General features: G+C 49.2%; 1 protein-coding gene across 2 annotated transcripts in view; it reads right to left on the bottom strand.

Annotated features, from left to right (window-relative positions):
* Cplx2 (complexin 2) overlaps positions 1-15,236 on the bottom strand; it is a 72,627-nt gene that overhangs the window by 48,077 nt on the left and 9,314 nt on the right. Inside the window, exon 2 of one of the 2 annotated variants that reach the window (XM_032884266.1) lies at positions 14,678-14,757. The exons of the other annotated variant lie outside the window; for it this stretch is intronic. The gene's annotated coding sequence lies outside the window, so the exon portion shown is untranslated. The remainder of the gene's footprint in view (positions 1-14,677; positions 14,758-15,236) is intronic. 2 annotated transcript variants of the gene reach the window in all.

Here is a 15,236-nt window from a genome sequence, read left to right as displayed (position 1 = left end):
GTATATGTGTATATGTGTGCATGTGTGTGTGTGTGTGCATGTGTGTGTCTGTGTGTATATGTGTGTGTATGTATATGCATGCATGTGTATGTATGTGTGCATGTATTTGTGTGTATGTATGTGTCTGTGTGTATGTGTGTCTGTGTGTATGTATGTGTATATGCATTTATGTGTATGTATATATGTGTGCATGTGTGTGTCTGTGTGTATGTGTGTGTCTGTGTGTGTGTATGCATGTGTATGTATGTGTATGTATGTATGTGTGTGTGTGTGTGTCTGTGTGTATGTGTGTGTGTCTGTGCGTATGCATGTGTATGTGTATGTATATGTGTGTATGTGTATATGTATGTGTATGTATGTGTGTGTATATGTATGTGTGTGTGTGTGTACAGTGATGGTGCTGGCTTTAATGTCACTTCCTCTCCTCACTCTCCTCTGCTAAGGTCTCCTGGGTGGCTGATCTCATTACCAAGTTCTAGGTCGGTTAAGCCTGCAGGGTCCAGGCTCATGCCTTCACATCTCCTTCATCCCGCCAGCCACCAGGGCAAGTCCATTCTTGTTTCTGGGTCTCAATTGCGCAGTCTGAGCGACGAGAGTGCAGTGTTCCTTTTCCCCAAGCTATGGCGCGCCTATTTCTTCCCGAGGTAGGATAGTAACGGTGGGTATCTGGCAGCTAGGTAAGCTGACTACCAATTTCGTCCTATTTCTTCACTTTGAGTTAGAGTAATTTCACCTTGTGGCTTACCTCTTGCTGATCAAAGCTCTGACTGGCAGTTAAGTGCCTTTGATTAATAAAAAATGGGGGAAATGAATTAATCATGACTTCAATTCGGCGTGTTTGGGGAACACACTCTTTTAAAAAAGCCAAATCTGCTAAGGCCAGGAGGGGAGACCCTGTGTCCTTTGGGGTGAGTGGGTGGGACCTGGAGTAGATGTCCATGGAGTGTCTGGTTGTGGACAGAGGACCTGTGCATCAGAAGGCAGCTGGGGTGCTGCCGCCTGGACAGGAGGCTTGGTCCCTTTAAGGCTCCTCTCTGTCTCCGGAGCCCCAGGCCTGTGTGGAGGAGGGCATGCATTATTGAAAGCACATTTCAATACCTATTCTCCCCCCTCCCCCCGTGGGTGGCAATCACAGTTTACATAATCGCTCTCTCTGTCCTCCTAGGCAGCTGCTCCCTTCTGGCTGAGTGGTTTGAGGAGGGGAGGAGGGGAGGGAAGAGTTATTAACTCTATGCCGCCACCTCAAGTCTCAGCCAAGGTGCCTTGTAGTGAGGGGGTGACGGCAGAGCTTGACACCACACAGCCCCAGACTCAACAGTTCCGAGCAACCTCGGTGTACCACTCTGTCCCCTGCCTGTGATCTTGAGTGACTGGATGGCTCCCATCCTAGTATCCTTGTCAATGGCACCACCTCTGTCTGCAGTATAGGACCAGGTCCCCAGCTCCACGTCCATCTACAAACTGCTTGTGCAGCAGCTGTTGACAGGCTCGTAGGCAGTTCAAGCTCAGCCTTCTCCAAAGGGCCCTTTCCTGCTCTCCCCTGAAGCATCACCCCTTACACTCGTCCTGACCCTGCCTTTTCTCATCCTGCCACTCAGGAAGCCATGAGCTACACATCCACTCCCTATGGAGCCCCTCAGCCACCAAGCATTTTTGCCACCATTCCCTTTCCCACCGATGTATCCATCCATCTAACCCTCTTCTTCCATCTGTCCGTCTATCCACTCACTATTTACTAAGCGTCTAGCATTTGTCAATGTTGAGAGCACAGTGACAGACAACACAGATGCCGGATCTGTCCTCTCTACGCTTAAAGACAGCACGCAGGTGAGTAGACTATTGGACAAAATGGGAGAGCATGGGAGAGCATGAGGTACTGCAGAAGCCGAGGAGAGGTGCTCTGGTGCTCAGGAGTCTTGGCGGATAGCGAACACTCATTTTGAGACAGGGTTCTCTCTGTGTAGCCCTGGCTGTCCTGGAACTCACTCTGTAGACCGGGTTGGCTTTGAACTCACAGATCCACTGGCCTCTGCCTCCTGAGTGCTGGGATTATAGGTGTGTGCTACCCCGACAGCCTTGATCGAACACTTTTCTGATGATACCCAAGCAGAATCCCGAGAGTGAGGGAGGGCACCTGCTTCTCTTCCCAGGGTCCCTTGGCTCTACCTCCTAGGACAACATCTCTTTGGCAGGAGTTCCCCTACCTTCCTTTCTTCCTCGTGGTCTTTTTTTTTTTGGCCTGGGTGGGAAGATCATGTTGTCACCAGCCTTGGGTGACCTGGACCTGGCTGTGGGAATTGGGTTACGGTTTAGTCGGCTGGCGTTTGACCCAGAACGTGCTGGTGCCGTGGGAAGCAGAATGCCTATATCCATTGAGGTTCTGGGCTGGCTCAAAGGGTGTTAGCTGGCCAAAGAGTGGGGAGCCCAAGGAGTGACCAGATGGAGACAGGAGGCAGTCCTAAAATCTTCCACCCGCCAGAGCCAGACCTATCTGCTTCTTCCCTTTAAGGCTTCTGTAGTTGAGTTCTGTCACTCACAGTCACAGGAGCCGTCATTAACAAGCGGAAGATCCCCAGGAGCGGCAGGACACACTGCTGCATCCTTTGTCTTATTTGATTTCACAACAGCCCCAGGAGGCTGTTTACCGGTGCTGAGATGAAGGCTTACACAGCCCAATCAGCAGACCTAGACCTGGTCTTACTCTTCACAGCCCTGACTGTGATTGCTGAGGGGAAGGCAGAGAGGATGCCAGGGAAGGACTTAGATTTGAGAGGAAGGGATGGGAGGAAGGAAAGGGACGGAAGCACCGGTAAAGAACCGCTGTGGCTAGAAGCGAGCCCAGAAGAGAAGATGGATTTGTAAGAGAGTGAGTCAGAACCAGAGAACTGTGGACGCTGAGGGATGGTAACAACATCGAGAATCACTACATTCTAACCAAATGAGTGGACATCCGAGCCACTGGTATCCAGGAGGGGCCTTACTCCCCACAGTCAGCCTGCATTTTGTTGCTTGACCACCTTTCAAGATCTGACCTCCTCCAGGAAGCAACCCCTGTGCCCAGTCTCATTTCTGGAGACTCCCCAGTCCTCCTCCCATGTCTCCTCTGTAACGCTGGTCACATTGGTCTCTTTGGTTCACCCAGTGTGACTCATCCACCCCTGAGGAAGTCTACGCCTTGCTTGACTCTGATCAGACCCAAGCTCCTAACCCCATGTCTGGTACCCAGTCTGGGCTGAATGTATATTTTTAAAAAACGGTTTATTTGAAGGAAATGAATTCCAGATAAGGCATAAAATCAGGATATGAGTCTGACAGAGAACATAGGCAGGAAAAGCAGTCACACAGAGACCAAGTCAGCGAAGAATGTAGATGGGGAAGAGGGAGGTCAGGGAAGAGACCCGGAGTGTGGTTGAGGGGGGAGCTCATTGGACTTCTGGGGTTGGTTCTTGGAAAGTGCATCATCCTATTTTGTGGGAGAATCATCTAGAAAGGATCCGGTTTGCCCAGAGTCTCGTAGAATTGGGAAGAATAATCCTATAGGAGGGGTGGGGAGAAGGCGGTGCAACAAGAGTTCTTGCAATTCCTATCCCTGCCACTGGGGGCGTAAGACGCAAGACAGGTGAAGGATGATACAACCACCAAAGGTGGGACAGGGCCCCAGCGAGCAGTCAGGTCCCTTGGCACCACTGCATCCTGGGCCTTCCCAGAGAGTCTGTGGTGTGTGTGACCCTAACCTTCAGTAACTGCGTTTGGGTTCCAGGAAAGGAACCACCTTCACAGGCTGCTGGTCTGCGAATTCTGCCCCTCTGCTCTGGAACCAGATGGCTGACCGACAATCCCTGTCTACCGCAGCTTTTGTCTTTATCCTCTATGGTCCTGAGCACCGTCCAAAGTAATCCTATTTATTCTGTCCATCTGCTTGTTTATTGTCTGTCTCTCTCGCTGTGAGAGGCTCTATGGCAGGGACTCTGTGGGTCTCTTAGTGTCTAGCCTGGCACCTGGAGATGCTCACAGAATGCTGGGCGGATTAATGAATGGGTGGATGGGTGGGGCGGGGATGGGATGCGCTTGGAGGTGAAGTCAATGAAGCATTTCACCAAGCAGGGCTCCAAAAATAAAGGCATCCGAGCTGTGAGACGAGAACCCTGGAGAAGAGAAAGGCCCTTCCTTCTAGGGCTAATTGTGTGTACAGCAGCTGCTGGGAGACCAGAGACGGGGAGGTCCCCAGGGAGAGATGCAAACCCAACCCCCAGGACACCTGCTCTCTGGCAGAGAGGAAAGCCGCTAAGGGGATGGCTGTCGGCTGCAAAGGCAAACGGAAAAGGATGCTAATGTCACTACTTCGAGCCGGGGGAGCCCCACCACTGGACTGGGCACAATGAGGGGCACTGCTCCTAGAAGTTGGGGAGGAGCATGAGCCACGGCGTGCCAAGTAACCCCAGGGGGTACTGCTGGGCACTTCTTTTGTTTGCTTGTTTGTGTATAGAGTCCATCCTCCTTCCTCCCCATACCCCCCCTGTCCCCGCCCCCATGGGCTCTGAGGAAGACTATTAAAGCAGATAAAAAACCTGAAGCCCAGGGAGCTAAAGGGACCAGCCGAGGTTCTTCCTACAACTGTAGCCTAGTTGGAACCTGGAATGGATGGGTATCCTACACGGCACCAGGGTGGGCTGCTCATCTATGCCAGCATTTTCCGTGTGAGGGGAGCCAAGAAGTGAGAGTGAACGGGTAAAATTAGTGTCCAGCAAGATAGGGGTGAGGATGCTTTTTGGAACTGTCCTTTGTTTTTCTTTTTCTCTTCCGATCCATCCTGGACCTGCCTGTTCTCATCTGAGATAGGTATAAAAAAAGAGAACAGACCCTTGCCCCCTTCCACCTCCACATTGACTCCATCCCCATCTCCAATTGTGAGGTATTGATAAATCACCAGAACCTGTGAGATGTTGATCACAATTCTCAACCCTTAAGGTGCAGCAAGGATTCAAGGAGGAAGTGGGTGAGGCGTACCAACAGCCTAAGGGATGCTGAGTGAATCAGTCATAGACCCGAGGCCACTCCAGCTGAGATGAAATGTGGATCTTGCCCCAGTCCCTCCTGGGGCTTGAACCCTTCGTGAAAGAGGGCAGCAAAAATATAATCTAGCAGTCAAAAAGAGTCTCAGCTCTCATGGTGAGCGAATGACGTCAGAGACACGAGTTTAATTTTGGCATGATTTCACTGATAGGAAATTCAAAACCAAACCAAGTGCTCCTATGAGGTTAGGTGTTGAGGTGGTAGTTAGGTTAGGTTTCGTGGGGGAAGTGGGGCTGTCTGTTCCTTGTTTGCGTGTGTTGTGTTGGTACAGTCCCGTATAGAACTCGATGGAACGCTTTGCGAATATAGGAGAGCAGATGAAATAGCTTCCGGTGTGGAAGGCGTGGTTCCCAGGGAGGCAGGGTTTAAAGACCGGATCTTGAGAGGTAACCGGGTCTTGAGAGGTAACAGGCTCATGAGAACTCTGTCTGCTCCAGTGGAATAAGTCACTGATGGTTCCGAGCTGGAGGACACATCTCCCAAAGAGAGATTTGTGTCCTGGAAGAGTCTGTCCATTCCCTCCTTTTGTTGCTTCCTGTCTGCCTGGTGGTGACCAGCTTTTCTTCGGTCTACTTTCTGCCATGGTATTTCTTCTGCATCAAGACTAACGGCAACAGAGCCAATCACCCACGGGACGAAACCTCTGAAACCTTGTTTTAAAAATAAATCTTTCCTACTTAAAAAAAAAAAAGAAGTTGTCTTAGCTAATGTGTATGCATGCACATATGTGTGGTACCCACAGAGGTCAGAGAGGGCATTGTACCCCCCAACTCCTGAACTGGAGTAATAGGCAGTCGTGAGCCTCCATGTAAGTGCTGGGAATCGAATTTGGGTTCTCTGCAAGAGCAGCAATATGTCTTAACCTCTGAGCTATCTCTGCAGCGTTTCTTTCCTTTTTCAGCTGATTTCCTTTGCTGTTTTATGACAACAAGGCTAACATTGTTATAGTTCAAGAATTTTTTTTCTGAAAAATAATCTAAAAACAAGGATTAAATAAGAACTCCTATGGTTTGGTCTTAGCTTGGGACAGGGTCTCCAGCTTTGCGGCTATTCACATCTTAAACAACAGGGGGCAGTAGGTAGGTCTCCCACACACCAGGCTGTTCACTACCCTCTGCTTTTGTCTCTCCTCTCCTGAGTATTTCTCCCTGGTGGGCCATATGCTTCCTCTCAAGCTCCGACGGCCCCATCACACACCTCATTTACCTCTGCAGTTCTCATGTGGGTTAATATCGATATCCTGCCAGTTCCCCAACATCAGGACCAGTGACTGATCCACTTCTATGCCACCATGCTGAACTTGCTGTGTAGGCTAAGATAGCCTTGAATTCAGAGCTCTACCTGCCTTCGCCTCCTGAGTGTTGGATTAAGGGTGTGTTCGACTAGACCCCGTTTAGGAAACCATTATTATTTTAGAGTCCAATTTTCCTTACTAGGGAGCCCATCATTTGATTCACGTAGACCCTTCGCTGTTTTGTGGCACACCTTCTAGAAATTTCCATTTTCTAGGATAAATGACCCTAATTTACATATTTATACCCTGTGCACCACAGCATTCTCTCTCTCTCCCTCTCCTTTCCCCCCCAACTCCCCTCTCTGTCTCTCTGATGAAACACAAGTGGCTACATAGCCCTTCTCTTTACCCATTACCTCACACCTTCACCACACCTAGTTCATGAGAACAACTTCTAGAGGCCAAGGTGGTGATTGGTAAGGAGGGAGGGGCAGACCCTTTTCCTTAAACCATATTCCCTATGGACACCCAATCCTCTCGTTACATAGGCAAGAGGAGTGGGTTCAACACAGAGCAGGCTATTGGAGGTGGGGATGGGAAGCTCTCGTTCCTTCCATCAGAGATATGCAGAAGAGAACTGATTGACAGCACTTGAGAGTTTCTGGTGGGACCCTAGACTCACTGCCTCCAGACCCAATGGAGCAAAGGAAGAGAACTGACCTCAGAGGAGGCCTTATGGTGCACTGGCCCCTTCAGTGCAAAGTCTCGTGGATGTCAGAGATTGCTCTCCAGCTCTTCCTACCTTTTAGGACACCCTGCGTCAAATGTGCAAATGAAGAGTTGCTCCCACATCGTGACTATGAGGAGTCCATTGCTATGTGAGGATGTTGGGTCCTGCCTGAGACACTCTGGGAGTCTAAGGTCACCTCTGGACACCCCAGACACTGGCTGCAGGTCATGGTCCTTGTACAGGACGCAGGCTCAATGAATATATGCTTTCACCAATTTCTCCATCTTGAATAGCCAGGAAGCTAATGAGACTACTTCTGGCCAGTGGCTGAGATGAGAATCAATGGCTATGACTTCCAGGCTGAGGTGTTTAAGAACAGGAGGGCCCTCCACTTCTTCCTTCCCCTGCTGCGTGTGATGAAGCTAGTCTGCTTCCCAGAGTTGCCACTTGGAAGGAAACTCTCCTTGTTTCACAGGTGATGTCAGGTGAGAGAGAAATGACCACTACTGTGTCAAGCCACTTACAACTGGCCTTTACTGTCACCTTACTGTCACCACGGTGTGTCCTAGCCACTGTCCACAGTAGCCCCTCCTCTGTCACTGCCACAATGCCATGTCAAGCTATACTGTATACTGTATAGCTTCTCTATAACCCAGCAGAGTGACTCCTAGGAGCCTGCAACCCAAGGGAAGCAGACAAGAACCAACGAGTGTTTAGAGCAGAGAGGGTCGGTATTGTGACAGGATGGGAAAGGGTCCTGTGGATGTCCAAAGAAGGGTGACAAGGCAGAGGGAGGGAAGATTATGGAAGACTTTCTACAGGAAGTGATATTTTAGCTGAGTTAGAGTGGACAAACAAGTAAATGTAGCAGTGACCATCTGAGACATATTGTTCAATCAGCACAACATTAATATTTTTTGTTAATTGATAACACTTAAGAACAAGTTTCTTGTAGAAGTCTGGATTTGACATTTTGCTATAAAATGAATATAATAAAATCAAAACTGAATCAAAACAAAACTTGATTTCCTGGTTCTCAAGTGTCAACTCTGAATGAGACAGAGTCAAAAGACTGGTCACGCCATTTGGATTTCCTTAGTCACGTGCATCTTAGACCTTCAGCAGTGAGGTCGAGAGCCACTGGTTCAACTTCCTTTATCTTCCCTAGATCGCCAGTCTAGAAGATTCTGGAAGCCTGAGAGGGTCAGGAGCCTATGCACTGGCCCCTGATTGGAATGGTGACCATGGTGTAAGCCAAAGTGATTGAAAGGAGACCCCAGGAACTGTCCCTGAGAGTCAGGCTCAGAGAATCACATTGTTGGGGCTCCCTTGGCTCTTCAGAAGGGACCACTACTGGCTTGGGCTTTCTGGAGCACCTCCTTCCTTCCTTTGGTCTCAGCCTTTCCTCAGTGTAAGTGCTGCATGTTGTCTGACCTAGCTCTCATGCTTTCTCTTGGCCAGGTGTACAAGCCACGCCCACTGCGCTCCCCTGAGACTGAGACTCCCAGGCTCATCTGTGACTGATGTATCCCACGGGAGACCTCAAAGTTGCCATCTCAGCTCCTCTTCCAGAGCGCTGATGTTTCTTTGACTTCTAATCTTGCTAGGCCTGGGCAGCTAGTCCTGCCTCTGAGTCCACGGGCATCTAACGACATCTGGGAATCCCCTTTATAAAGACCAGCACACCTTGTATCTGATACTTATTGTCAACATAGCTGAGTTTATACAAGACCCTTCAAAGGTTGATGTGAGTGGTTTGGGGTCCTTCTTCAGAATGCTAAGCTGACTCAGGCTACCTCTTCCTGACCTCCAGCTCCCTCCTAGGGGAACCTTCCAGTCATTCTTTTTAAGATCAGCCTTGCTAGATATCAGTGGCCTGAGAGCTGTTCCAGCCAGCCCTAACTTCTAGCCATGGTCCAGGCCCTACCGACTTTTAGCCAAGCCACTGTCTTGGTCCTTAGACCTCTGGCTCAATCATGAAACTCTAGAAGCTCACTTCCCCAGCGATATTCCTCCTTCTCAGGAGCCTGCATGACTCCCTCCAGGAGATGCCCCCAAAGAATGGCAGTGTGCTAATGAGAGACATCCCTGCCTGTGGGCTAGCACAGGCTCTGAGCTAAGGGACTCCTACAGTGTTCCTGTTCCATTAGTGTTTCCTCAGTCAAGGGCTGTCTTCATCTTTCTGACTCCTGTACGTTTAGCTTATAGTGCCCCACAGTTTGTACCTATCAAGAAGATTTGTTTCACTGTATCATCTTTAATATAGATGCTTTTAAAAAAGGAACACGAGAGGGCCGAGAGAGATGGCTCAGTGGTTAAAAAGCACAGGCTGCAATTCCAGGGGACTCAGGTTCAATTCCTAGCACTCACGAGGCTGCTCACAATTGTCTGTCACTCTAGTTCCTGGGGATCTGACACTCTCACACAGACATACACGCAGGCAAAAACACCAATGCACATAAAATAAAATAAAAAATCATTAAAAAAAAGAGAAACACGACCAACAATCCTGTATAGACCCTTCTTGATTTACGATGGGGTCATATCCTGATAAATGTATTGTATATTGAGAATATTGGAAGTAGAATCACATTTAAACACCTTCTTTATGGAGTGCCTCAGCTTGGCACTGCAGATCATGGTGGAGTATTGTAACTGGGTGGCTGACTAGGGCCTGGGCTCTCTGCCAGTCGGGCATTGCTGGAGACAGGCTCACACAGCATACTGACAGCCCAGGAAGAGATCACAGTTCAACATTCTAAGTATTATTGTGTGTGTGTGTGTGTGTGTGTGTGTGTGTGCGCGTGTGTGTGTGTGTGTGTGTGTGCGTGCGTGTGTGTGTGTGTGTGTGTGTATGTGTGTCCTTGTGTGTATGTGCCAGAGGACAACTTGGGTGTGGCTCCTTAGATAGTGTCTGCATTTTAAAAGAATTGCTTTCATTTATTTTTGTCTTTGTTCATTCCTGTGCTTGTGTGGAGGTCACAGGGACCCTTAGGAATTGGTTCCCTCTTTCTACCATATAGGTTTTGGAGACTAAGCACAGGCTGTGAGGCATGGAGCATGGATACTTCATTTCTCACTGAGCCATCAGACTGGCCCCAAAGATGTAGCCTAGGCCAACCTCAAACTCAAGCTCCCCTGGCCCCTGCTCCATTACCATGCTCTCCCAGTGTGTGTCACCGCAACTGGCGTTTTTATTTTTTAATATCTTTTTTTCTTTACCTAGGACTGGGCACTTGCTTTGCTTCAGTGAGCGAGCTTGGCTTCAGGTCCACATCCATAAGAAAGTTGGAGCGAAGAGAAGGAAATAGGATCTCCAAGTTTTGACCATGATTGGTGTTTTATGGAGATTATCCCCCAGCTTTGTTCACTTCCTACCTCCATGATTTCTACCCTACGAGTACTATTCATTTACTTGGCAATTCTCTACACTGATTTGCCTTTTTAAAGAGTGCACAATTTTATCCTCAAAGAAAGTGCTACATTATTTCCATAAATCAGAGTTTGAGACATGGCTTCCACATTTCTAATATGCACCGATTGCGAGCTGTTATAAGAACAAAAAAAAAAAAAGAACAGTGACTCTGTGTACCATGCAAAGTCATCTGGCCTGGCATCAATCCTGTGCGCGCCAGCCTTCAGGAAGCTGCATCTCAGCTAAGACAGCACAGACTCCTGGGAGACTGCTCTACAGACAAGAATAAGAAGCTCAAAAGCTTCCTTCCCGAAGTCCCAGAGGTCAGGTAGGTGAGGGATGTCTACTTCTGGGTGTTTAAGCCTTTTCAACTCCAGTGCCTTTCAAATATGCCTTTTAAGTCCAAGGACTCCTTTAAAAATAAAACTCTATGCGAGAGTCCAGTATATAAGACAGTGAAAGCAGATTTGTGATTAAAATGGGGCTGGGAATCCAGGGCTGCTTTTGGGGGGGTTTCCCTTCCACCAACGTTGTCCTACTAATATCTTCTGAGACCCCTTCCCAGAAGCCTATGACTCATAGAGACATCAACAAACCCATAGTCTGTTATTGTCCCTTGGTCCTATATTAACTTCAACTTTCTCTGTAGACTCCTGAGGGTCTGTGCTGTCCTTCCTGGTTGGGCCTCTTTGCCTTTGGACTTTGGCCACCTTGATATTTTGAAATGTTTTGTCTTGCCATCTTGAAAGATCCTGCTGGCTCTCTAAGCTTTGCTCTGACCTCATCGCTCATCCATCAGTCACTGATATAGCGGTGCCCGGTGCATTAGAGGGCACAGAGGGGGTGGGGAAAACTAGAAGATTGTTTCTCTCATGGGGTGGGAGACAGACACAGACATGCCCAGAATGCAATGAAAGTCCCCTGCTCACCCAAAACTCATCTGTTCCCCGTTCCCCAGGTGCCTGTCTCTCTCAGGGCCCTGGTTGCATTCTGGGTAGCAATTGAGCCAGTTAAAGTCCCTCTGGGATGCTGGGTGCCATCCACGCCGTGATGCCAGAGGCTAAGCCCATCCCCACCATGGTCCTGAGACACCGTTCCTTTCAGCAATGTCTCTCACACTCTGGAGTCAGAGTCACAGCTCACATTTTCATCCCGAGTATACCAGCAATTGCCTGGCTCCTGACCTTGGCCTGCTTTCTCCTCTCATCACTGAGTTTGTTTGATCCCTCACTAGGAGGTCCTGATCCCTCTGAAGGGGGGGCTCCTAAAGGGAGCTTGGCCCAATAAGACAGGAGACTGTTGGACAGAATTTCATTAAGTTGTAAATATTTCTAATGATAGTCCACCTCACCGTACCCTCAACCATACCAACACTACTACACACTTCTCTTAGTCTTGAGTATGGCCCTGGTCCTCTTTGAGATACCCTAAAATATCCTTAGAACATTATCTTTGGGGGTCTTCCTCATGCTACAAGGCCAGATCTCAGCCCAGCACAAGTTCTAGAAAGGCTTGTCTTGGCGGGCCCACATACACATTATTAAGCTCAATACTGCACAAGTCACGGTTGCCAAGTCAATTAAATAACTCTGCTCACTAGCTGGGGCCACTTGCTGCTTATTCACACTAAGCCAGACTGTTATCAAGACAAAGAGAGTCCAGCAGCGAACTGGATATGCTCTTGGCTCTCCGGAGCATTTTCGCTTTGCATCAAGATTCCAGTCGCGGGGTTGGGGATTTAACTCAGTGGTAAAGCGCTTGCCTAGCAAGGGCGGGGCCCTGGGTTCGGTCCCCAGCTCCGGAAAAAAAAAAAAAAAAAAAAGAAAAAGAAAGAAAAAAAAAAAGATTCCCTGAGCACAACACTTCCCTTGTGTGAAGGGCTGGAGAGGGGATCCTATACTTCTGACCTTCTTCCTAAGGTTTGCTGTAGCGGTCTGAATGCTGGCACCTAGCAGTGGAACCTTTAGGAGATGGGGCCTCCCTGGTGGAAGGTCCCTGTGTGTGTGTCATAGGTCCCCCTCCAACTCCCAGACTTCACCAGGTACACAGCTGTCATCCCACATGCCTGCTTCTGAAGTGGCTGGCAGGAGTTCTGTGAGAGTGACTATTACCCCTCTCAGCCACCTCCTGGATTGAGCACCTCAGGTGGCAGAGCTGGCTGGCCCCTCCCCCTGTAGGATCCGCTGTGGAAGGGTCTTGAGTCCTTCAGTCCCAGTCAGTTGTTTATGTACCCACAAGACTTCACGAAGCACCCAGTACAGACCCGCTCGGTATACAGACATTATTTCATTATCCCCCACCTCTGTGACAATTAAATTGTCTAGGTCTCTGGGTAATCAATATAAATCTAGAGACCTTTAAGTGGCCAGCTAGAATGTAACTCAGTCCCAGACGCCAGGGCCATGCTCTTTGTGTCTCTCGCTGCTGTCTGTTAGAACAACTGGATACATTGTGGTCCCCAGTGCTTAAAGAGACACATTGTATATGGAGCAAAACGAGAGGATTAATGGTGTTTTATGGAAGGGCTGAATCCCACCTGACTAGCTTATTAGAATTCTTCGAGAAGTGAACTATATAGGGAGATAAATGGTGACGTTCACAAAAAGCCTTTGTTAAGTTTCCATCCCAAAGCCTATTAATAAAATTGATTCATTATAGAATTGGGCAGAAGTGGGTGGCAAGTAGGAGGGAGCCTATTTTTACATGGATAGAGCACTGGCACAGAGACAAGAAGGAAGGGGAAGATAACGGAGGACTAGCGTTCTCCAGGAATTGCTACTGAGTTAGGTTTGACATAGCTCAGTCTACGGGCATTGAGCACACAGTGTGTGCGAGCCCTGATCCAAACACTAGGCAGTTCAACTAAGGGAGATTCTGCTCAGCTCAGTGCTTAGAGGATCCAGGGGAGGCAGTGCTGAGAGGCCCTCATGTCGCCGGGACAGGATGCTCCTCAGGGGAACCATAGAAGGTGGTGAGGGAGCAAAGACGTCCAGGCTGTGGTCAACAGGCTGCTGGTAGTATCAGTTCTGTTACAGACTCTCTGTGGAACACTGGGTAGGTCCCTAACCCTCCTCAGACTCTCTCTCTCTCTCTCTCTCTCTCTCTCTCTCTCTCTCTCTCTCTCTCTCTCGCTATACAGTGACATGTTAGCTCTGATGGACCAGGAAGGTGGAATGCTCTGGGTGGAGAACACTGGCTTGAAACAGGAAACACCAAAGGGAAAGTCTCCGTTTCTCATAACCAAAATGCCCCCTCTGTGTCTGTTCCACGATGGGATTTCTATCCCTAGCCCCTCCCCCAACTATGAGGCAGAGAGCCATGAGGCTGTGGTGCTGGGGCTCAGAGCCCAGCCTGGGATTCCTCAGTTGTCTGTGAATGACTCAGTGTCATAAATAGCTCCCATCTGGATGAGCCACGGTATCTATAGCTTTCCAGCGAACCCTGTAACCACACACACTCTTTCTGTGCAAATATGTGGATCACTGTATGCTAAATATGAGGTGGCCTGGAGTCGGTTCCTCCTCTCAAAAGACTATTTGCTGGGAAAACTCGAGGCTGTTTATTTAAAGAAGCAAGTTTACAACTGTGCACATGAGATTAGTGGTAGTGGGTGGTGGGAAGAGACACCGTGGAACGATGCTGGGGGTGGGGGAGATGAAGCTTGGCCTGCTACCCTGCAGGAGAGCTGAGGTCAGCTGCCCCATCCCTGGTCCTTCTGTCTTTGCAGAAGCGGGCAATGGACACTACTACTGAGATGTGGGGATGAAGACCGAGAAGAGGAGGGAGAGGAGGAGGGTACTGTAACTCAGCAGACAGAGCAGAGCTGATGGTGACTCAGCCCTACCTTCATTTCACCACATGGGGTTCATGAATTGCCTAGTTTGTCTGTTAAACACTGACCAAGTCCCCGTGTGCACTGGCTCCTGGACCACAGACAAGAAGAGTAGATTGGAACTCAGCCTTAGTCGCCCGCCAGTCCTGTGCACTGGACTGTTCTCTGAGCTTCAGTCTTCTCATCTGAAACCAGGGAGAACGCCCACCTCGGGCTTTGAGAGGAAGCACTTGATAAGATAACGCAACGAAGATGAGGCCTGAACCATGGCACCGTCCTCCCGAATCATCTCACTCCGGCTTAGAAGAGGAAAAAAAACCTCCTTCATCTTATTCCCAGGCAAGAGGCTCCCTGAATGCTACCCACGGTTATGACCTTGGGTAGTGTCCTTACCTGTGCTTCCTGGATGAGCCGGGATGCAGGATCCTCAGGCACCAAGCAGGGTAGATAACATGTCAGAGATGCTTGACTTCCTAGAGAAGGAGAGAGGATTTGGAGCTGAGAGTATAGCTAGGGGCTGGGCTTCCTAAGTGATTGTGACATCCAGTGTCCTCGGTCACCGGTCTCCAGCCAAGGCTACGGCTTTTTTCTGGTTCTAGCAAAGGGCTGAGTAGGATGGGCCTCTGTCTGGCATCAGATCAAACTCCTGGCGCCTTCTCTACTTGACCTGCTAGCAGTTGCCCATCTTGTTTACTGGCTCAGGAAACGCCTGGACGGTGCCACCAGGGTGTCTGGTGTCCACAGATACATTTTGTTGTCGATCATGTCTGGTTTCCGGTTCTGGCTTTGGGGATATCTCCTGCATCTCTCTGAGTCTCTGCTTCCTTGTCTGTATAATGGGGCTTTGATGGTGCCTACCTCCTGTGTGTAAGCTGGACCCTGGCTACAAAGGCACACAGATGAGAGCCCCTCAAACCCTAGTTACTTCCCTCCCTTTAGTCCTGGCAGCGCC

The sequence above is a fragment of the Rattus rattus genome, chromosome 14, assembly GCF_011064425.1.
Source record: "Rattus rattus isolate New Zealand chromosome 14, Rrattus_CSIRO_v1, whole genome shotgun sequence".
NCBI lineage: Eukaryota > Metazoa > Chordata > Mammalia > Rodentia > Muridae > Rattus > Rattus rattus.
This window is presented reverse-complemented; position numbering and strand designations above follow the sequence as displayed.